The 22,409-nt window shown below is 41.5% G+C and overlaps 1 long non-coding RNA gene across 1 annotated transcript; it reads left to right on the plus strand.

The window, feature by feature from the left end:
* Positions 1-296: 296 nt before the first annotated feature.
* On the plus strand, positions 297-8,722 carry LOC310892728. The gene is made up of 3 exons (XR_014578339.1): positions 297-583; positions 2,784-2,845; positions 3,213-8,722. It is a non-coding gene; the product is annotated as an uncharacterized lncRNA (long non-coding RNA).
* The last annotated feature ends 13,687 nt before the right edge of the window (positions 8,723-22,409 follow it).

The raw sequence follows: 22,409 nt of genomic DNA on the forward strand, positions 1-22,409 counted from the left end.
TGGCACAGCAGTAGCTTTCCATCCTGATTACCTACAGCTGGCTTGCCTTTCAACTCTGGGTTTCTAGTCAAAACAATAACTTCCTGTTGCCATATTTTCCAAAATACCTTCTCCAAAATTCATACAAAGTTACGAAACACAGTTGACAATTACTTGTGTACTTTAGATAAGCCTGTATTGTAGCTGTCAGTGGCTTCCGAACACGAGTGAGACAAGATCTGCATCACTTACTAGACCAGCTGGTATAGCTGTGGGGAAAAATCAGCAGCCTTGCAGCTCACAAGCCCTTACACAAGTCTAAAAAAAAAAAAAAAAGTTGTGATCCTGAGAGTAATTGCTCTCAGCTTAACTTCATTATGGTAATCCATTAGATGGGTGGAGAGAAAGGCTGATTGTCAGCTCTGGGCCTGAGGGAGGATGTTGGCCAAAGTAGGCAAGGGCTTCAGATCCCGGGGGACAGAGATAATTGCACAGAAGAAACTGAGGGGTGGGATGTGTTTTCATAGGATTTTGATGTCTGGTTGCTGCTTGAGATGAAACAGAAATAAAAAAGCTCCTCTGTAGATGGCCTAAAACAAAGGAGGTGGGTAACATAGTGTGCAAGTGCTCTTAGCAGCAGTGGAAGCAAGCACATCCCTAAATTGCAACACCTGCTGAAATGGTGCCTGGGACCAGGGAGGGCAGCAAGGATGGCTCCTCTCTTCTGTAGGTGTGTGTGCCTCCATGAGGCCGTGGAGGCTTGGGATTTCTGTTTTGCTTTATGCAGGATCCGTTTCACTTTATAGCCGGGCAGAGCTTCATTGTTGGCTGGGAAGGAGGAGGCTGCCCTCCCACAGCAGCTCGTCTCTTGCTGCTTGGCAAAGAGAGAGGCGAACTGGGGGCAGGTAAAGGGGGGACTGCGCTTGCTGCCCTAGCATTGAAGAGGCACTGAACTTGGTATCTTGCAAACCTTATGGTACTAGTGTCTTTTGTGTGGTCCCAGACCTACCAGTGGGTGTTATGAGGACAAAAAAAGTGAGTTTTTTTTTGTTTGTTTGTTTTTTATGTTTTGACATTACAGTGTTCATCCATGTCCTATTTTAAAGTTTTGTTTTCAAATCTGGACCTTGATGATTCACATTCATTAGAGGGAAGAGTGAGGGATGCCCATCTGGAGAGCACAGAGCTGGAATTGCCTGCCCTGAGACACTTTGCTCACCCACTGGGAAAGCAGCACAGCAGGGCAGCTGCTGGTAGAGGGCTGGAGAGCACGTACCTGTCCTGAGCATAAGAGCTCATCCTTAGTTAGAGCATGGAAAAAAAAAATACCAAGAGTAAACCAAACTTCTCAAAAGTGACTGAAAAAACATCAAGCAGAAATGTGAGTCTAATACAAAAGCCAGAGTGTTGGAGATGATGGCCAGTGTGCTATTTTGTGTGCTTTTCTCCTTTGCATTCTCCTCCAAGAGAACAGGAGACAGCTGCAGTTACAAACAGCACCTACGTTAGGTGAGACCCAGATACTAAGAACCTAAGTACATCCCATGTGGAGAGGGTACAGCGTTCTCTCTTTAAAACAGTCTGGTTTTATTTCCTCTCTTTCTCTCTAGGTAACTAGAGAGATGCTAGCTTTTATCCACAAACATTGTGAGAAAAAGAGAACTGTTTAAGCTAAAAGACAGTGTTGGTGTCACAAAGAGGCGTAACTCCGTGATGAACGAATTAGGCTGAACATCAAGAGACATAGGATTGGGCTCAGGAATAGTTGTAATGGGATTAAGGGGATTAAATAAATTGATTTATTTTTAAAAAAGGAGCCCCATTGGACAGGGACAGATATATATGCAGTAGTGGACCTGTGTGATGACCTGAATGGATTGTTGCAGACAATTCCTTTGACGTGTTTAACATCTTGCATTTCTAGAGAGTGTGCTTTGCCTTCTGCTGAATGCTGGTTAGCTACGAAGGCTGTTCAAGAGTTTTTTAGGAATGACAGCCCTAGGCAAGCCTGCCACTAGCAAAACCTTGTGTACTGACTGGAATTATAAAGGAAAGGAGAAATGAATCAAGGCTCCTATAATAAGTGTAATTCAGGAAACAATACACTCTAGCTTTAAACCACAGTATAGGCTTGTGCTGCGGTCTAGAGTCCAAATATAATGAGGAATCACCTATAGCCTGTTCAGGGATCTCTCTTTTTCCAAAGGAACTTGGAAAAATCTGCTCTTGAATGGACAGCCCAGTCCTTCTCTGTCAGTAGCAATTTCTCATTTTCTCATGCCTGTACGCATCCTATACAGAGTAATGGGCAAGTGAAGTGTCTGATTAACCTTCTTTGCAATGTCCCCAGCAGCACAGACATATTTTATTTATTTATTTATTTTAAAGTGGAACACACTCTAGTAAAAAATGATTGAGTTTAGCAGTTCTTGAGTTCGCTTTCCGGTTTTTAGTGTTTTAAATTCATGTCCACACAGCACAGATTTTTGCATGTTTGGCCTGACCACATTGCAGGTGATTCTCTGGGGGCTAGTAGATCCCCAGCTGCTATATGTGATGCTTCACAAGCCTTATCATCTCTCTTCCAAGAGCTGGGAAAACCTCCCACAGTTAATAAACTGTCAACTTTCCTACTGACTTCAGCCAAGTGGTTCTGAGGATTTTTTTGGCTAATTTTGTATATAAAGAAAATACTTCTTCCCCCCACACATGCTGCTTGATATATGGTAGATTATTTTCTTAATATTGTGTTATCAGAAATTACTGACGAAGTGCGGATAGCAGTGAGCATATTGTGTTTCCAGCAGGCACTCCGGGAAACCTGGGCTGTTGGGAAGTTCCTGGTGACCCTTCTCACCTTCAGCAGGTTTGTACACAGCATTTAGTACAGTGAGTGATGAGCTGCTGTTTGTCAGAGCAGGTCATATGAGTTCATACAAGAGGATATTTTCTTTGGAGACAGCCTTTTCCATTTTAACTTTTGCTGTCAGTGGATGCGGGAGGAGGAAATGTGTCTGCAGACATAAAGGCAGAAACTGGCAGCTCAGGAATGTCCTTGAGAGTGGACATGGGAGTTTGGGTCACTCTTATGGCTGAGCAAAATAGGTAACATTTGGGAGAGGGAAAACTTGATGGGCAGGTTTTTTATGTAAAGGTTTTATTTCTGCACCTGACTTTTATGTGAACCCAGAAAGAATAGAAAACACTCTTACTGAATCCAGGTTGTCTTTCAGATGCAGGAACAGGCAAGACTCCGCCCTCCTGCAGAGTCCCAGTGTTCTGTAAAGCGAGAGATGAAGCAATGAAACAGAAATGCTTCATAAGAGAGAAGGTATTGCATGTGGATGTGAGGCATTAAAACCCATTCAAGTCTGAGAGAGACTTTGCTACCTGTGCAGTCACAGCCTTAAAAGGGAGGCAGGAACTGTTAGAAGAAGGAAAAAAAAAAAAAAAAAAAAAAAAGATCTGGAGAAAGCCAGGGGATACAATTGAAAAAGTGTACAGTGAACTACTAAAAAACAGAAAAGAAGAAATATTAGTCACACTCACACAGCTTACTTCTAAATTTTAGTGTCCTAGTGAAACAGTCCTCTAAACTTCAGTAGCTCCATCACTCAACAAAGAGCAAAGAGTCAGTGGAAAGCAGGAGGTGTCTCTGCTGTTTCCCAGAGGGAGGTCTTGTCTGGCCATGCTTAGGTGCAGTCGTTGGGTGGACAGGAGCTCACCAAGGGCAAGATTACAATAGGAAAGTGGGAAAAGGCAGAACAGAAAACAAAAGCAGAAGTGAAATAAGCCTGCTAAGGAACATAACGGGATAGGACAGAGCAATTTTGAACAGAGAATGAGATAATGAAATATGAATGATACAAGATGTGCAGGAGAAAGGAAATCTTCAGGGAGAAGACTGACCATGGAAAAGTCAGCTGCTGAAGAGAAAAGAACATAATCCCAACTAAGTAGCTTGAAGAAAATGGAGTAAACAAGTGGAAACCTTCTGGTTTAAACTTTGTTTTTTAATGGTTTTTAATACCATTTTAAAATGGTATTTTAAACATGACCACCTGGAGAGCAACATCTTTTGCTCATTTCTATTTTAGTGCAAGAGAATGAAAGGTTCTACTTATTCCTGACCTTCTGTTTGTCTTGGAAGTAAATTCCCCGTATATTCTGTTTGCTTGATGCATTTGTAAATGACTACCATGATCTTTTCAGCCTAATCTTTGAAAGAGAGAATTGATGTGAACATATTCTCTCTGGATCTGTGCCTCTGAGATGTGGAGGGAAAAATAAAGCTTTGGTGAGTAAGAGTCATTTAATTGAACATGGTAAACCAAACCACAGCTCAACACTGGGGCAGTTGTCTTTTTTCTCAAATTTCAGTTTTAGTTTAAAATTGTGATCCTGAGGTCCCCTTCTCTAATTTGCTTCCACTTTACTCCACTGAAATTAATAGCTTAGAAATTCCTCAAGAGCCTTCTTGAATTATGTCTCTGTCCACATTCTGCCCTCAAGCAGGCTAAAGTGGTTGGTGTCTTCCTTTCATTTGACCTGGACTGAAACCTCTGAACGTGGGACGGGATATTTCCTCTAGCAGTTAAATACGATCTCTGCTGGCTGCTGCCTCTACAATCAGGGAAGAGAACTGGCAGACAATTCACTTTTAAGAGCACCTATTTCTTTATCACAGACGGAAGGCATCTGAGGTCAAGATCAGGTGTCCAGGTTTCAGGCAGGATGCATCTCACTCTGTGTTCCTGCCCCCAGATACACTAAGTAGGCAATCTCAGAGCAGATCCGGTGCATCTTGGCAGAATCAAGGATGTCTAGGAACAAGAACAAGTATATCACTGTCTGAGAGGGACTGGGTGCCCAGAGAGGTTTGGAGCTACTTTAACCTGGGCTGCGTGAAGCCCAAGGAACCTCATCTTGATCAGAAGTTCACCCTGCTTTGAGAAGAGGGTTGGAGCAGCTGACATCCAGGGGTCCCTTCTGGTCTGAAGTGCCCTCTGGGACTATGAAGCCCACATGTCCCTAGGGAGTACCCTGACTGGCAAGCTTTGTTGGAGAGGAACGGAGCTGCAGAGCTTGCAGCTGAAGACACCAAACTGAAATTGAAGTTGTGTGTGTCAGGGACAGCATGGCTTGGGGGGCCACTCATTAGGAAGAGAAATCCTAGATTCTAGCTTGCCACACAACCCCTTTTGTACCTTATCTTCAATTAGTCATTAAGTCTACAGCAAAGAGGGGAAACAGTCAAAATTTAGCCCAGGTTTCTTGACGTTTGTGTGACATCTGGCTGTGGAGATCTTTTACAGGAGATTTGTCCTGCCTAGTCTTTAGTCTAGGTAAGATACTCTTGTCAAGGTTCTAAGCCCTCTAGCATTAAAATAAAATAAATAAATAAATATTTAAAAGGGGGGGGGGGGGGGGATAATGAGGAGTTACCTGCATCTACCACACAAAAGAGCTCTAGCCGTGCACCCTTCTCAGTCTCTTAGTTTTTGAAGTAAAGGGTGACAACATTTATCCTTCAGGACAGTCTTATGGGTTTCATATCTGGAACAGGTAGTGACATCTCAATGCACAGCTGAATAAGGTACCTGATTGATGAGGCTGAATATTTAATTTGTGCAAGTTTTAGCTTCTGGCTCATACAAACTGGCCTTTTTGGATCCCTTTGGAAGGTACCTACTTTTGCTCATGACAAAAATTTACTCAGTTCTGGATTTTACTCTGGAGGACCAGGGGCCTCAAAACTGACCATGAAGCACCAAGGTTTTTGGTCAGACCTGAGCTTGGGAGCATGACTTCATGTTCTCCATCCAAAAACAGAGACCTACCTAAGAGGTTTCTGTTAATCTTCTCCTCATGGAAGGTGCTCCAGTGTCAATTGCACCAGTCCTGCTCCTTTTCTTTTTTCATGAGTGACCTTTCCATACTACTGCAGTACAATCTACAACATGTCTAACCATAGCCAGGTTCACGTTTGAATCATATGCTGCAGCATTGGAAAGTTGTGAGAAAAAAGGAAAATAAAATAATAATACGCAGTCTTATCAATTTTATGAGTACAAGCAGATCCTTCCTTCCTGTACATCAAGGGCAAAATTCAAATTTCTTCAGAAAGAAACATTGATGATTAAAGGTTTTTTGGCAATAGAGCCACAGAGGCTAATTACGAATTCTCTATGTTGTACTCCTCACTGCTCATTCAGATAGCTGGCTGGCATCATGGAAAGACTGTAACATCCTAGATCAAGAAGCAAGGAAGGAGAAGATTCAAGGCTTGAATATAACATATCTTATCAGTTTATAAATGGCAAGTCTTGCCATGGAAGTAGACGGAGCATAATCTGATAGTGAGATTATTTATTTCTTTTTGTCTATATTCTGGCCACGGAACATACATCCCAATGACAAAAACATTCAGCAGTTCTTTAATAATGGATGTCTATGAGTGCCATCATGGGCTTCTGGACATCTGAAAGCTTATCTGTTTCTTCCTTTTTCTAGCTATAAAAGTTGTTTGTGTACATACAGGACATAAAACAACACAGTTATCTTCCTTATAGACAGACTGATTTTGTAGAAAGGTATCTATGGCATGTTCCAGGCTATGTGTTAACCTTTTTGCGTCTAAAAGACAACTGATCCTTCTCACCCTCCAGCAGGTTTGATGCTCAAAAAGAGTTTGATACTTTTATGCTGTTGCAGTCATGTGTGACAGTAGGACTTTCTATTCTGAAGCTCTTTAAAAAGAGCATATTGCTATATTGCTTCTCACTTATGAATTCATAGCACAGACATAACGGATGAGACTGGATAAAATACTTGCCCACAATGGGAGCATTCTTGCATAGCAACAATGGGCTTGTGAAAGAGCTGAGCTGCCTTAAAGGTCCATTCTCATGAGAATAGCAAACTTCAGCCTTTGAGAAACAGTGTTCTATTCAGGGTTTCTTTTCTAAACCTGTTTCCCCTTTTATGCATTCTCACAAACATACAGATTTTGTCTCAGAAAAAAAAGAAAAAAAAAAAAGCACACTGAGAGCACACGGTGTTCTTTCATTGCTAAAAAGAAAAAAAAAAAAAAAAAGCTGAACACCTATCTGTATGGATGCCAAACAGCAAGGACAGCCGTCTGTATTCCAGTCATGTTTCCTTATTGTTTGTGCTGTCCTGCCCATCTCCAGAGCACAGGAGACTGCTTAGGGGGATGTAATTCTGTTTAAAAGTCTGTCACTGTGAATTACGGAGGGGAAAAGGCAAATCACAGGGTAGCACACCCGTGCTTTGGTGCCAAAAAAAATCCCAGATCTTTGTAGTGTCAGGAAATAATTTGCAGTGAATACCCAAGTTCCCCCTATGCTGTTTTCTTGAGGCTAGAAACATGCTAATGTTTCTAGAAATACACACTGCATGTTAAAGGTACATTTGGTAAGAGAACTTGGCACTTCCAATTTCTGCCACTGCCAAATTTTAGTCCTTAGACCCCACGTACAAACAACCACCTCACATCCAAAATGATCGGGGCTACCTGTTTTGTGCAAGGTTTCCTCCAGTGATAGAGCAGCTACCTTAGCAGTTTGTTTTCCTTGGTATTTTTTTTTCATCCTGGTTCAAAAAATTGCATAACTGTTGTCTTCAAGAGGTGGGATGTTTATAATATAAAAGCAGAAGAGCCTGGGGTGCTTTGGGAGACTAGAGGTCACATTTAAAATAACTTGCATGTAAAATTATTCAGCAAAAAGTAGTAGCCTGAAGTGAGTGGCTGGTTCAGATACTCTCTAGCACAGTTAAGCAGCCCAGAAGAATTTCTTCTGGTCTTTTTTAGAACTGTCACTGATTCTTGAAATGAGACCATTCCTGCTTGTATTTCTGAGTTTTGTTCAGGAAGGTCCCTAAGGAAGAGATCAGCAGAAAGCCAATGCACCAACAGAATTACATGCTAATCCTCAGAGCGGCGCAGCAGAGGGATGGAAGTGAAGAATACAAAGTAAGGAATATACATTATGCTGGCTCTCTGCACAGCAACAGATTTGATTCATACGGAAGCCTTACAAGGGATAAAAGATTCAAGCAACAACCTCACTCCCTCATTAGCTGAAGAATGATTAGCAGAAAAAGTCAATTCAAGCCAGTAGAGAAATTGCCCAGAAAATGCCAAAGCTAATGGTCTGTTGGACAGACAGACTTAGCCAAGACCTACAAGCTCTTCATAGTCACAGATCCCTTGTGACCATTAGATTCCCTAAAACTTTTGAAATATGGGTGGCAAACTTAGTGAGGAGAAATCTCTTAGTTAGAAAGGGCTAGTAATGGTGGCAGAACCATCACCCATCTGTAAGTGTCACGGTATCGTTTCAAAGTAGAATCTCCCTTTTCGAGTACGATGGTGCTGCATGATGTGAAAGGATTTTTAGAAACAGACAAGATGGAAAAAAAAATCATTTACTTCTTGTTTTTAAGTAAGTTTAATTTGAAGGAAATTCTTTGTCTCCATGTAATAAAAGTGACTGTTCCTTCCTAATATTCCACAGAATCTAAATTGGATTGATGTTAAATGATTAAATTTGCCAGTGAAGGGGTTGCCCTTGAATTGTCTGCTGGGAGTCTCTCCACAGGCTTGTGTTTTGCCCTTCTTATGTCCTTTCTGTCCAATCTGCAAAAAGAACCCCTTATTTTACTGTCAGATTTACAAATTAAAACAACTTTGCCACAATGCTTGTGGTGCCTGGCTGAATAGGGCTCTGATTAGCTGGCTGTGTCTGGCCTTACCACCACAGCACAAAGAAGGGAAGACAATAATAATAATAATAATAATAATAATAAAATCTTATACCATTTCTTATACCATTCGAAGAGGAAAACAAAATCAATGAAAGTGGACTTCACAAAAATGATTAAAAATGCCACAAAGAGAACATTTTTCAATCTTTTTTTCCCCTAACTATTCAATTTTTTTCATCCAAAACTAAAACTCTTTTTTTTTTTTTTTTTTCCTGTCTGCATGCCCTTAGTGCAAGCACAGTGAAAGAAGACAGTGGTTTTGGGGGGGGGTCTTTTTTAATATTTTATTTTTATATTACCCTGTTCATGCTTTTTCATGTTTCTGTCTTTGAATTTTGCTTTCCTGGAGGGTGTGAAGAATGCAGAAATAGGGATAAACTGAAAGACATGAATTTAAACTTGTGTTTTTAAGAACAGAACCAGAAAGAAATGAAACATTGAACAAAACACCAAAACAAAACAAAACAAACAAGCAAACAGAAAAACAAATACCACCATCAAAAAGCCAATTGTATTTAAAATTTTCTCATGTTTACAAATGCACTGACAGGAGTGAACCATCCTTTGGCAAACCCTCTCGAATAGCATTCAGTATACCTGAAACCCTCTGGAAACCCTTCTTTTTCTCTTCATGCTTACAGTAATCACTTCTCTTAATTCCATAATGTTGACATTTTGTTGCCATTTCAGGTTTTCATTTTGGGTGCTTAAAACTCTCACTGATTTGATATAAGTCAGCTTCATGGTTTTCAGCAAAATCAATGCTGATCCCCAGCAGTTAAGCATCTACTGCAGTTCTCTGAAGGGCACTTTTAATAATGTTTTATGTTTTAACATGTTTTGAGCAACATCCAAAGTGCTTTTACGGGGCTGGTTGCAGCTAAGAAGCATTATAAATAACTTTATATTAATGCTGCATAGAATTGAAAAACATCAGACACAGAAAGGCTGAAAGAGAAAATTATTTTGATTTGTGTCTTAAAAAATAATTTTAGGCTTCTGGAAGCAGAAATTATTCTGCATCTCAGAGACAGGCTTCAGCATTTGGAGAAAAGCACAAGATTGCTGTCTAATTATAAAGGACTGTGCTTGTACCATTTCGCCCATTTGTTATAATCAAAATCATTAAACTAAATTAATTTAGCATTGTGCCATTTTGTCTCGTTAAAATCTATGTCAAGAGAATAAACAAGAGAATTAATTCATTTACTGTTGTACCTTATAAAAATGTTTCTACCGCATTTCATGTGATGCAGAAGCACCTGGCTCGCTGGTAGGAGACTGCAGTGCTCTGGGTGGCTGCAAAATGCTGTAGGGTTGGTTGAGAGAGACCTTTACAGAGAGAGAACGTTGCAGTTGAGAGAGGCTGTATAGTGACGTGGTCACCCAAATACACAGGACAGGAGTTGCCTTTGGCCTCCAGGGCATCTTCTGCTTGAAGAGAGTAGGGAGCCAAGGAACAGCACTTCATAGCCGTCATCTCTAGATCACTAGGCAGCTGTTGTTATTTACAGAGTCACCCAGATGTTGAAAATTTCCCTTTCTGCTTTCCCAACCCCTCTCCAAAAGCCCCAGTAGTCAAAGAGACTTCTTGGCAGTAGCGTCTGCAGACTCTGGTTTGCAGCTGCACACAGGTGCCCGTCTCATCATACAATCATAGAAGGAAACACCAACGTCCAGGAGAGGCCTTTGTGCTCCCTTCACCCCAGGTAACTTGGGTTACAAACACTGGTCTTAACCACCTCTTGGTGGCTGCAGCTTATGGTGGGAAGGCAGGTGCTTCAAGATCTCCTCGATCCAGCACAAGTGGCATGTGTTGCATATTTCCATGGTGGACAAGCAGAGGCTGAAGGACCTTTCCATCTGCATCTTCCCACTGGTCCCATCAGGCTGGTCCTTGGCTGCCAGTACAACCAGCCCCATATTCTCTCCTTTGCAGCTACAGAGCACGTGGCTAGCTCTGGAATTTTTACAAGGTTAAATACGTCCACTGAGACAGTCTCTTAAACTACAGACATTTTTTATTTAATCATCGCGTTTAAATATCTTTATGCCACCCATGCGCACAGATTTTCATTACACTTTCAATGGGCTAATAACCATTCTGTGTCTGTGCCCTACTTGTGCACATTTTGCCAAATAAAATGCCAACTGGCACTGTTTGGTCATATTCAGATGCAAAGGCAGATGTCTGCCCTTGTAGGCAACATGGCTGGGCACTCTGTGCGTGAGTGTGTGTGTGTGTGTCTGCGCTTAGCCACCCTTTTTCAATGATACAAGAGTGTTTTTCTGAAATGAAGCTTGGCTTCCCTGCCCTCATGAGCTCCCTTTCATAAGAGAGCAATGAGATTCCTAATGAAAGACACCAAGCCTGCGTAACTGCAGGAGGAATATGCTGGGTTTTTCATTTTTACTTTTTCATTTGGTCTGCCAGCATGAATATTTTCGTCTGTTCTCCAATCACCTAAGAAGCTTTCAGTGAGTGCACTGTGTATGACTTGATTATTATCCTATTATTTAATTGATGTTTGATTGAAAGTCATAGCACACTTTTATTCTTTCTGTCTGAAAGAACTTTCAAGAATTGCTCTGTGAAATCCTTTTCTGTACATGCATCTTCTTGGCATGCCTGAGCTCGGTGTTGGCAGCTGGTCATGGCAGAACATTTCCCCACCGTGCTGGCAGCATCTGACAGCTTTAGGATCTTGGGGAGCACGAGGAAAGCAAGCCTGTTCCCTGCAACACTGGGAGCAGGGACCACCAGCTGGGAAGGCACACACATGCCAGTGCAGCCCATAGGTCTTCCTCCAGCCATGTGAGAGGATGAGGATGGGCTTCCTCTCTTCTGCAGGCCTGCTGCAGCTGGACCAGGCTCCCTGGCACAACACAAGCTGTCACAGCACCTGGCCTCTCACAGCACACATCCTGAAATCTACTCCAGACGATCAGCAGAGGGAGGTGAGGAGTAAAGAGGGTGAGGCAAGTCGTGAGGGGCACCCTGCTCCCCTTGCTCCTGTCCCAAACACAGTCCTCACTTGTCCCTCTGCCTTTTATCCGCCTCCCGTCCTGTGACCCCTGCTCCTTGGACTTGGTCTCGTTCCCATCCACTCCTCCTCCTCCCCAACAACCTTTGTTTCTTTTCCATCAGCTTTTTGTTGCCCCAGTTTCACCTCCTCTCCCCTCTGACTGTGAGTCCCTTGACCACAAACAAGGCTGGCAGAGGCAGCATTTACACACAGATTTAGGCAGAGCATAACTAATATTTCATATTACAGATATTTAATACAACATACACACAGATTTATGTCTATATGTCATATTATTTTGACATATGCAAAATAAACCAAAAGGCCCTCAGGAACCTTTTTCTGTAGCCATTATCCTTCCATTTTCTGTATTCCTCTCCCATCCGTCATATGTAAACATGAATTACAAATTCTTTGGGACAAAAAGTGCTTCATTTTATTTGCCTATTGGCAACAGCAATATTCTGGGTGAAGAATGAATAAGTAATTATTACATTTTTTATTATTATTATGGAGTGAGCAATATTTTTTTTTCTTCAGAATACAAACAATCAGGTAAAAAATAACTAAATGTCCTTTGCTTTCCGTAATGCCTCTGGAGAGCTCCTACAGGACTAATTTCCATCTGTGGAAACATCTAATCTCTATTAGAGGGTGTTTTTCTTTACCACTTCAGGAAAAAAAAAAAAAAATCTCATAAAGGGATCTCTCCTCTGCAATTAGAAAAACATATTTTAAAGAGTAGACATATTTAAAAAAAAATCCTGTTGTGAGTGGAATTGAAGATAAGTTAATAATCTTGTATTCTGTGTCTTTTCTGCTTTGTTCTAAGAAATTCATCTCTCTCTAGATTAATAACAAGACAAGAGTTAGACATGAGATAATTTACCACATCATTTATTTACACATTTTAATGAAGGAAAGATCATAGAAGCATAACAGAGCTGAAGTTTGTTGTCAGTTGGGTTGGGAAATGTATATAAATTCCAGGAACAACTTAGTCAGTACCGACACTATTTTAATTTTAAATGGAAATTATGCAGCTAACAAGTCGTATCCTGTCTTCTCACCACTGTTGATCTGCAAAGCAACAATTCTAGAGGGCATAATGCGAGATCTCACAAAAAATACTTTTGAAAAATAAAATCTGATGTGTGATTCTCCAACTTTAGTTTTAACTGCACTGCTGCACCTGTATCAAAAATTTTGAAAGCCATTTCAATATGCCTTAAAGATTCCATTTTCTTATTTTGCAATCAAATAGCATGGACCATAATCTTGATTTATTTGAAGTCATTGCCTTTCCAGTGGAAATATATCATCATTCAACTATTTCATTGCATGCTTGACAGCAATATGATCACTTTGGATAAAGTCACGCTGACCCACAACTGCCTTTGCAATGTTTGGATATAAAGATTTTGTATTTTTTTAAATACATGCTTAGAGATATTAATTTTACAGAACCAAATCGAGAGAAAGATTCAGGAAACACGTGTTGTTGAGCAAACAAGATGAGAGATGAAGGTAATGTTTTGTACAGTTTTCTACCTCCATACCATGGAGGGGTAGAACAAAGAAACATGGATGTCCTGCTTCCTACTCCCAGCACTGCTTCTGTGTTTCAACATAAACAGTCACCAAAACAAACAAAAACAAACAAACAAACAAACAAACAAAACTATTGGAGTGGTTGGAGTAGACGGTAAGCAAGTGCCCAAACCAGTAGGCTGGGAGCCATTGCTTCCTCGCGTGCCTGGAGGAGCCCTGTATCCTCCTGGGCAGGCTGAAGCAGCCCAGAAGAGTACGCAGCCTCCTGATACGGACGCTCTCCTGGGAGGAGGTGGGTGCAGGCTGGAAGCCTCTTGGGATGGGGTGGGAACTGCTCTAAGGCATTTTGAAAGATCCCTGTGTTACGACACTGAACAGATGGTGCATGAATCATACTCTTTCCCTTTGTAACAAAAAATATACCTGTAGCTGCACTGGGTACAGATCCGCTGCGACAGACACATCTTGGGAACAGTTATAGGACCAGTCCTTCCAGGATGATGGCATGGAGGAATGCATGCTTTCTGGACTGCAGATAAGTTTAGGCATGAACATAGTGTTGAGATGCCCAGTCCCATTAAAACTGGGGCATTTCTGGACATGAACAACATAACTAAAACACACAAGGTGCCTCCAGGGTTACCTGGTGCTTTACAAGATTACAAGTTTGGATGTCACTGTGCATCTGTCTCCACATTCCTGTGTTCAGGGGAGTGTGGTGAAGCCAGTCAATATGTCTCTACCTAGGTGTAGACATGCCCTTGTGTATCTAGGGAACGAAAAACTTGCAGATAGGCAGCATCTGAGAGAGCTTCAGAGATTTAATATATGGGTGGTTTGGTACCCATGCTCTCTGCATAGCCTTAACTGCCGTGTGAAATGTTTACTAAGGGCCATTTTTTTCAGAGACTCTTGTGCAAAATAGCTCCACTTTAAGCTTTTGCCCTGTCCTTTTGATTCCCACAGGGATCTTTGTCTGTAACAAGTTACTCTTAGTAATAAGGTAGGATATAAATTGATCCTATTTACTATTCTAGACTTGTAAGTAAATCCAATAACAGATAATTGTATCTATACTCCGCTTCCGCTACAAGGATGCAAAGACTAATTCATCTTCTTGGTAATTTTCTTGGTAATTTCCTTAGTTAACATTTTTATTTTATTATGAGCAACAAAATTGAAATTCTGTCTCTCTTTTTTTTTTTTTTTCCTTATTCAGATGGAAAAGGGAGATAGGAAGATATGAAAAACACTATGGCTTTTAGTTATTTCAGGCTATATCATTAGATGATATAAAGTCATCAGAAATCCTGCAACTTCCTCTATTCAATTCCTCAACAGAAAAGTCCAGGTTTAAAAGGAGTAGGTCTTCCATGGTGCTTGTGATTTATTGGTTCATATTTCTCCTGAAGTTATCTGTCTGAATCTTCACAGCCTTGTCAGAAATTGCTTGCTGTGACCTGGGTTTACTTTCCCACATTCATCATCTTAATTTCATGCCATCTTTTCTTTGTTAAACCTCTTGAAAAATCTCATCATTCCCTTGTCCCATTTGGCCAGATACATCATAATTAAACTCAGAAGCCCCAACCATATGTGGTTTTAAACCTTTGTTATCTGCTACATTAAATTTTTTTCTGAAATTGAGATGACACCTCTCAAAACTACATATTGGGAAATTTGTCAAATGCCTTTTCTTCCATGTTGCTCCTTATGCATGGTGGAAAGCTCTATCTGCAAAGCAACTTCATTGTCCATATGCATGTTTCACCCTAAAATGTCTCTACTGCAATGCCAAAAGTCTGACAGTCAGACAGCTGGCATGTTGTAACTGCTGCTTTTCATTACTGACCAGACTGCCTCTTATGTGTTTTCTCCATCTGTTGCTTGTAACTACCTTTGGTCCTCTTGTTACTGATCATGGGACAGATACTGTCTATTTACACATAAAATTCACAGTAGAGCTCTAACTCCTACGCCAGTGCCTAGCAGTATCTTATCCTGGTAGAAATACTTGAACCAACTTCAAAGTAATCTGCAACAGGATGACAGAAATACAAGCAGCCCTTAAAACAGGTACTTTTTTTTTTTTTTCTTGTATGTATATATGAAGTGATGTATTCATGTTGCCTTTTCATGAATATCTAATGATCTGATTGACACCGTGTCTAGAAGCCCTCTGATGAGGTAGGTGACATTCAACCCTCTACTAAATGATTGTTGTTGCTCTGACGTACTGGTATCACTAAATTTAAGAGAACAAATGTTACATAACACTAAATACTGCATGTTCCAACATTTTCATTATTTTAGATATCATAGTTTCATTTTGCTCTTATTTCTTCTACTCCATAGGTGAGCATCACACATTTCGTTAGTGGAGTACCATTGGACAAAGTTGTCCCCTACTTGTTCTTAAACCAAAGCAATCAGATCATTACTAATGCAAAAGGAAAAGCTGCAATTCTATGGCTGCAGAGTTAATGGACAAGTTTTATGGGGTTCAGTAAGTTGTTATGATGTGAGTTTTAAAGTCTGAGAGTGATTATGAAGCATATGGAATTACTTCAGAAAGCACAGCTAGAGCCAGGGGCCTTTGTAAAGACAGCTATTACAAATACACATGAATATGAAAAGCAGTTACCGCTAATGGTCAGAAATGAGGCCAAAGAATCTATATGTATTTATTACTCATCTACTGTAAATCTAATGTTGTATCATGCAGGACAAATATAATAAACAAGAGAAAACACATTAATCTGCTTTCTACAGAAGTTAAGCAACTTTGGGGAAACAGATAACGGTAGCAGGAGCTGATGAGTAAAATAATCCCACCATTTGCAGTCATTGCTCCTTAAGTAGCAATTCCTTAACAGCAAATAAAGGTACCTGTGCATCTTAGGTTCCTTGAACTTCAGCTGTCACATTTGCCTTTGCCTTTTCTGAGGCTGGCACCTCCTGAGATGTCTTTTGCCTCTATTCTCATAGCAGATCTTATCGGGGAGCTCTTCTTGAGCAGTGAGCTAAAACTCTGACAAAAGTAACTTGGCACTTCAAGTTGTCTAAAGACAACACTAGTGGGTGAGAGACCTCTGGGCAAGAGTCCTTTCAGACCCTTGACACATGCCCCTGGGCTTCACTATATTTAATTGTGCCCTCCCCTGCCTGTCCCCAAGCCATGGTCACCACAGCCTGCTGTCCACTTTGCCTTGAGTAGGAAGGATTCACAGCTACTTTGGCCAGAATGTGCCTGCAACTTGTGTTGAGGCAAAGGTTTAACTGCGGATGAGGAGTGCACTCTTTCAGTGATGCCTAGAAATGCTTCTGATAGATTTGGCAATTATAGCTGTATCATAAAGTATTGATGACAAGCAGTGGAAATGCTGGCTTGTTCAAGTCTCTAATGGGAACATATGGTTGCAATTAAATGTTTTCAGAAAGTTTCCTTAGGGTGGGATGGAATTCTGGTAAAAGATGGTGATAAATGGCTTGGGTACTTGAGGTAAGGAAACTGAAGCTGCAAGGCCTCATTCTGCTTTTCTGGGGCAGAATCTGAAACTTCTGCCTATCAGGCAAATATCTGGCCCGATCTGATTGCTGCATACTCCCTAAAGCTTTTTGCTGTTATATAGCCTGGAAGAAGGCAAGGCTTTCTCCACCTTTAAAACCTGAGAAACTCTCCAAGTGAATCTGCACCAACTGATGGCAGTATACGCAGGTCAGCAGAATTACTCTGTCCAAACCTTCTAGCACTTCAAGGAGTACTATAATGTAATCTTTCAAGTAATTACTCTTGTAACTGTCATTAACTTAACTTGGATGTCTCTTTAAGGCATTTAAGGCACAACATTAGAGCTATATATTTCTGTGTCAGTTTGTAAATCTTTTCTTATGCCACGAGAAGTTATTTTGCCTTTGTTCTTTCCTAATTTCTCAGAAGAGACTGTTTTAATCACAGTTTTCACTGTTCTATATAATGCATTGTACAGAGTAGCTTTTGTATGGACTCTTCTGGACAGACTGGAGAGCTGGGTGATCACCAACCACATGAAGTTTAACAAAGGCAAGTGCCGGGTTCTGCACCTGGGACAGGGCAACCCTGGCTATACGTACACACTGGGTGATGAGACGCTGGAGAGCAGCCCTGAAGAGAGGGATCTGGGGGTTGTGGTTGACAGCAAGTTGAATAAGAGCCAGCAGTGTGCCCTGGCAACCAGGAGGACCAACCGCATCCTTGGATGCATCAAGCACGGCATCGCTAGTTGATCAAGGGAAGTGATTGTCCCGCTCTACTCTGCGCTGGTGCGGCCTCACCTCGAGTACTGTGTGCAGTTCTGGGCACCACAGTACAAAAAGGACATTAAACTGTTGGAGAGTGTCCAGAGGAGGGCGACGAAGATGGTGAAGGGCCTAGAGGAGAAGACGTATGAGGAGCGGCTGAGGTCACTGGGCCTGTTCAGCCTGGAGAAGAGGAGGCTGAGGGGAGACCTCATCGCGGTCTACAACTTCCTCACGAAGGGGAGTGGAGGGGCAGGTGACCTATTCTCCGTTATCACCAGTGATAGGACCCGCGGGAATGGTGTTAAGCTGAGGCAGGGGAACTTTACGCTGGACATCAGGAAGAGGTTCTTCACCGAGTGGGTGGTCGCACACTGGAACAGGCTCCCCAGTGAAGTAGTCACTGCACCAAGCCTGTCTGAATTTAAGAAGCGATTGGACTGTGCACTTAGTCACATGGTCTAAACTTTTGGGCAGACCTGTGTGGTGCCAGGAGTTGGACTTGATGATCCTTATGGGTCCCTTCCAACTTGGGATATTCTATGGTTCTATGATTCTATGATTCTTTTTTGCTGAGTGGTCACTGCAGTTGTTCCTAATACCTTCCTCATTACTTATGCCCATTAGGCCCCAGCAAACCAAAAGGCAGAGATTTATACTAATAGCTAACTCCTAAGCAGCTTCTTCCCCACTGGAGGGTCAGTTACTGTGTCCAAATTTAAACACTCTGCTGCAAACGTTCATGACAAAGTGGAAGGAAGCAAGAACTGGCAGCAGGCAAAGGTGGCTAGGAAACACTGTCTGTTTTTAAACAGGTAAAATATCCAACTCTGAAATCAGCATTGATTTACCGTGCTAATTTCAGTGAATAGGATTTAGTGAGTGACGTGCCTGTGGCCCCTTGCCCACTTCACTTCTCTGATTTATGTGCAAAATTGATTATGCTGAGCTTAACCATTACCAAAGGAAAACAGAGCACAACAGGTTGTAAAATGCCAGCCTCAAGAAGCTGTGTGCAGTGGCTTTTTTCTGCATGGCAATATCAACATGGATGTTCAAAATGCATTGTATTACAGCTTGGACATCAAGCTATATCTTGTTTTCTGTATTCCAGGATGTCAACCACTGGCATAGCCAGCATGGGTGATTTTATCAGAAACAAAAATGGGAGCTGGTAACTCTAGATAACATTTGAAGAAGTTACAAAATGCATTGATGTTGATGGGTGCCCAGCCTTTCATTCAACAGCATCACTTTACTGCACAGTCCCTTTGCCTGTTGAACAAGGACTTCTGAGGTCACAGAGAAATGTAGTCCTACTTTATAACTGTATTTTACTTGGCCCAGTATCAGTGTTTTCAAAGTCCTGCTCCATCGGAGCCCTTTGATGTTCAATGCCATGTTGAAGTAAATATTCTATAGCTATGCCTTGAGCTATTGTGTCTAACAGGCTTTCTGTTGGCTTTTCAAAAACATTAAACATACGTAAAGTTTAAGAAGATTCACAGGCAAGAAAGTCAGTATGCACATCCATCCCCTACCAGGCTCAGCATGAGTGCATGAGACAACTTCAAAGCTTCCAAACACAACATTCAAAAGGCTCAAGAAAGCTTTTGGCTGAAAATAAACTTCTGATCAAGTGCATTCCCTGAATCTTCTGAACTAGGGTGATACCTGCAAGAAAGCAAAATCAGCACAATAACCCTTGGTCAGTTTTCTCTGGAATTTTTTTCCTGTGATTTCACATGCCTTGGTGCTTCTTTGCACTTGAAAGCTAAGTCACATTCAAACAGATTATGAATTCAAAGCACAGTTACTACTTCTGAATCACACCATAAGGTAGATGCTGTTGTTCCAGAATAACTGAATTGCTCCTGCTCAGTTGGAAGCTGGACTGAGCCCAGACAAGAGTAAGGCACTCTGGAAGATATGAATGTTTTCATGAGTATAGCCACAGCTGCCATTCTTTGTAAAGGAACAGCCTGGATTGTGCATAGTCAGGCAAAGGAAAAATGTGCTGTTTATTTCAGAAACCAACAAAACAGTGACAGCTTTCTCTTCACCTTTCAGACTTGTTTATTTTATTTTATTTTATTTTATTTTATTTTATTTTATTTTATTTTATTTTATTTTATTTTATTTTATTTTATTTTATTTTATTTATTATTTTATTTTATTTTATTTTCTTAAACAGCCCATTGGTGTCAAGTCCCATGAGACGATTCTACACGGTAGGCCACAACTGCACATCTGGGACACAGGGAGATCTGGTGTTCAGGTCCTCCCTGTGAGAACTGTTGGACATCAGTCAAATGATGGTCAAAATACATGCACCCTCGAAAGTGTTGGGTCTGGAAGCACAGCTTCCATCCAGCCGTAACAACTTAGCCAGGACCTCCAATTGTTTTTTCCCTCTGGGATCCTGAATCCACAGCTGCATGATAGATTGGTTTGTCTGCTGAAGGTCTGAACAGCGTGCTCCATTGCCTGCTGGGTTGGAGAAATGGCCTTGATACCTCTGGGCAGAGTAAGACCTAGAACAGTTAGTCAATGTGGACTGTGATGCTAATGGCAACCAAAATTACTTACACTACTGACAGCTTTTAGCATTTTGGCTTTCTTTTTTTTTTTTTTTCATGTGTTTTATGTGAAATTCAGGTACTTTTTGATCTAAACATAGAGTACAAGAGAATTTATGACAGGAAACTAATAGACTCACCTCTAGAGTAGTCATCAAAGTTTGGTGATGATTGTCAACATCCAAGAAAATTCTAACATATAAAGGGAAGTATTAACTGTTGTTTTTGTTTGTTTGTTTGTTTGTTTGTTTGTTTGTTTTTTCATTAGGCAATCCTGGAAAGATTATATTGTTTCTTGAAATTCACAAAGGGACACAGGTAGGTAGGTTGAAGGCTGTATGGAGGTTGGCAGGATCCTACCAGCATTACTGCATTATGCCTGCCAAAATAACCTGTCAAAAAAGAAAAGTGGGAAATATTAGCTTTCAGCCGTTATATTTCTGTCAAAAACATAATTTCTTGATTTCTTTCAACTTTCTTCTGTTATGACAGGTGGTGCTTGATCAAACCAGATCTTTTATGATTTTCAGCCTTCTAGGCTTCATGTTTAGATCTTGTAATAAATTGCAGACTGTACAAACTGGGAAAAGTCTTTTATCCTGTAGATAACAGGGAAAAAGGTTTTGTATGGAAATTATAAAAAAAAAATAGTTCTGAATGATTTCTTCCTTTTAACATTTTTTCTGCAAGTTGATTCTGATTTCTTTTACTTTCGTAACTACAGCTAAAATCAGGGAGATGAAAAGTCCATCTGAACAGTGTAAATTTATAGGTATGAAAATAATCTGCAGTCGAGAGAGCACATTTGTAACTGGTGGCTGAGCATTCCAATTTACACTTCTGTGCTTTCCTCAAACTATTTCTACTGAGCAACCAAACCATCACAGTGATATTGATCTCTAACTTCAAAACAAAACAAAACAAACCAAAACAAAAACTAACAAACAGGAAGACAGTCCTTATATATTTCTTATCTTTTCCTTTGATTTTTATGTTTCAGTTCTTAACCCATATCTCATTTAACATTCTACATTCTCCTAATGCTGCCGAGGTTAAACGCTGTCCTACCAGAGCCTCCTGTTTCAGTTCATAAGACATTTTCATAGAATCATAGATACATAGAATATCCCAAGTTGGAAGGGACCCGTAAGGATCATCAAGTCCAACTCCTGGCACTGCACAGGTCTGCCCAAACGTTCAGACCATGTGACTAAGTGCACAGTCCAATCGCTTCTTAAATTCAGACAGGCTTGGTGCAGTGACTACTTCACTGGGGAGCCTGTTCCAGTGTGCGACCACACTTCTGGTGAAGAACCTCTTCCTGATGTCCAGCATAAACCTCCCCTGCCTCAGCTTGACACCATTCCCGTGGGTCCTATCACTGGTGTTTACAGTGAATAGGTCACCTGCCTCTCCACTCCCCTTTGCGAGGAAGTTGTAGACCGTGATGAGGTCCCCCCTCAGCCTCCTCTTCTCCAGGCTGAACAGGCCCAGTGACCTCAGCCGCTCCTCATACGTCTTCTCTTCTAGGCCCTTAACCATCTTCGTCGCCCTCCTCTGGACACTCTCCAACAGTTTAATGTCCTTTTTGTACTGTGGTGCCCAGAACTGCACACAGTACTCGAGGCGAGGCCACACCAGCGCAGAGTAGAGCGGGACAATCACTTCCCTTGATCAACTAGCAATGCCGTGCTTGATGCATCCCAGGATACGGTTGGCCTTCCTGGCTGCCAGGGCACACTGCTGGCTCATATTCAACTTGCTGTCAACCACAACCCCCAGATCCCTCTCTGCGGGGCTGCTCTCCAGCGTCTCGTCGCCCAGTCTGTACGTATAGCCAGGGTTGCCCTGTCCCAGGTGCAGAACCCGGCACTTGCCTTTGTTAAACTTCATGTGGTTGGTGATCGCCCAGCTCTCCAATCTGTCCAGATCTCTCTGCAAGGCCTTTCCACCCTCATCAGAGTCCACAACTGCTCCAAGTTTGGTGTCGTCGGCAGATTTGCTCAAAACACCTTCTAGTCCTACATCCAAATCATTTATAAAGACATTGAAGAGGACTGGCCCTAAAATGGAGCCTTGAGGGACCCCACTAATGACCATCCGCCAGCCAGATGTGGCTCCATTTACCACAACCCTTTAAGCCCTGCCCGTCAGTCAATTGCTCACCCATCGTATGATGTTTTTGTTAAGTTGTATGCTGGACATT

Source organism: Anser anser (assembly GCF_964211835.1).
Source record: "Anser anser genome assembly, chromosome: 1".
Taxonomy (NCBI): domain Eukaryota; kingdom Metazoa; phylum Chordata; class Aves; order Anseriformes; family Anatidae; genus Anser; species Anser anser.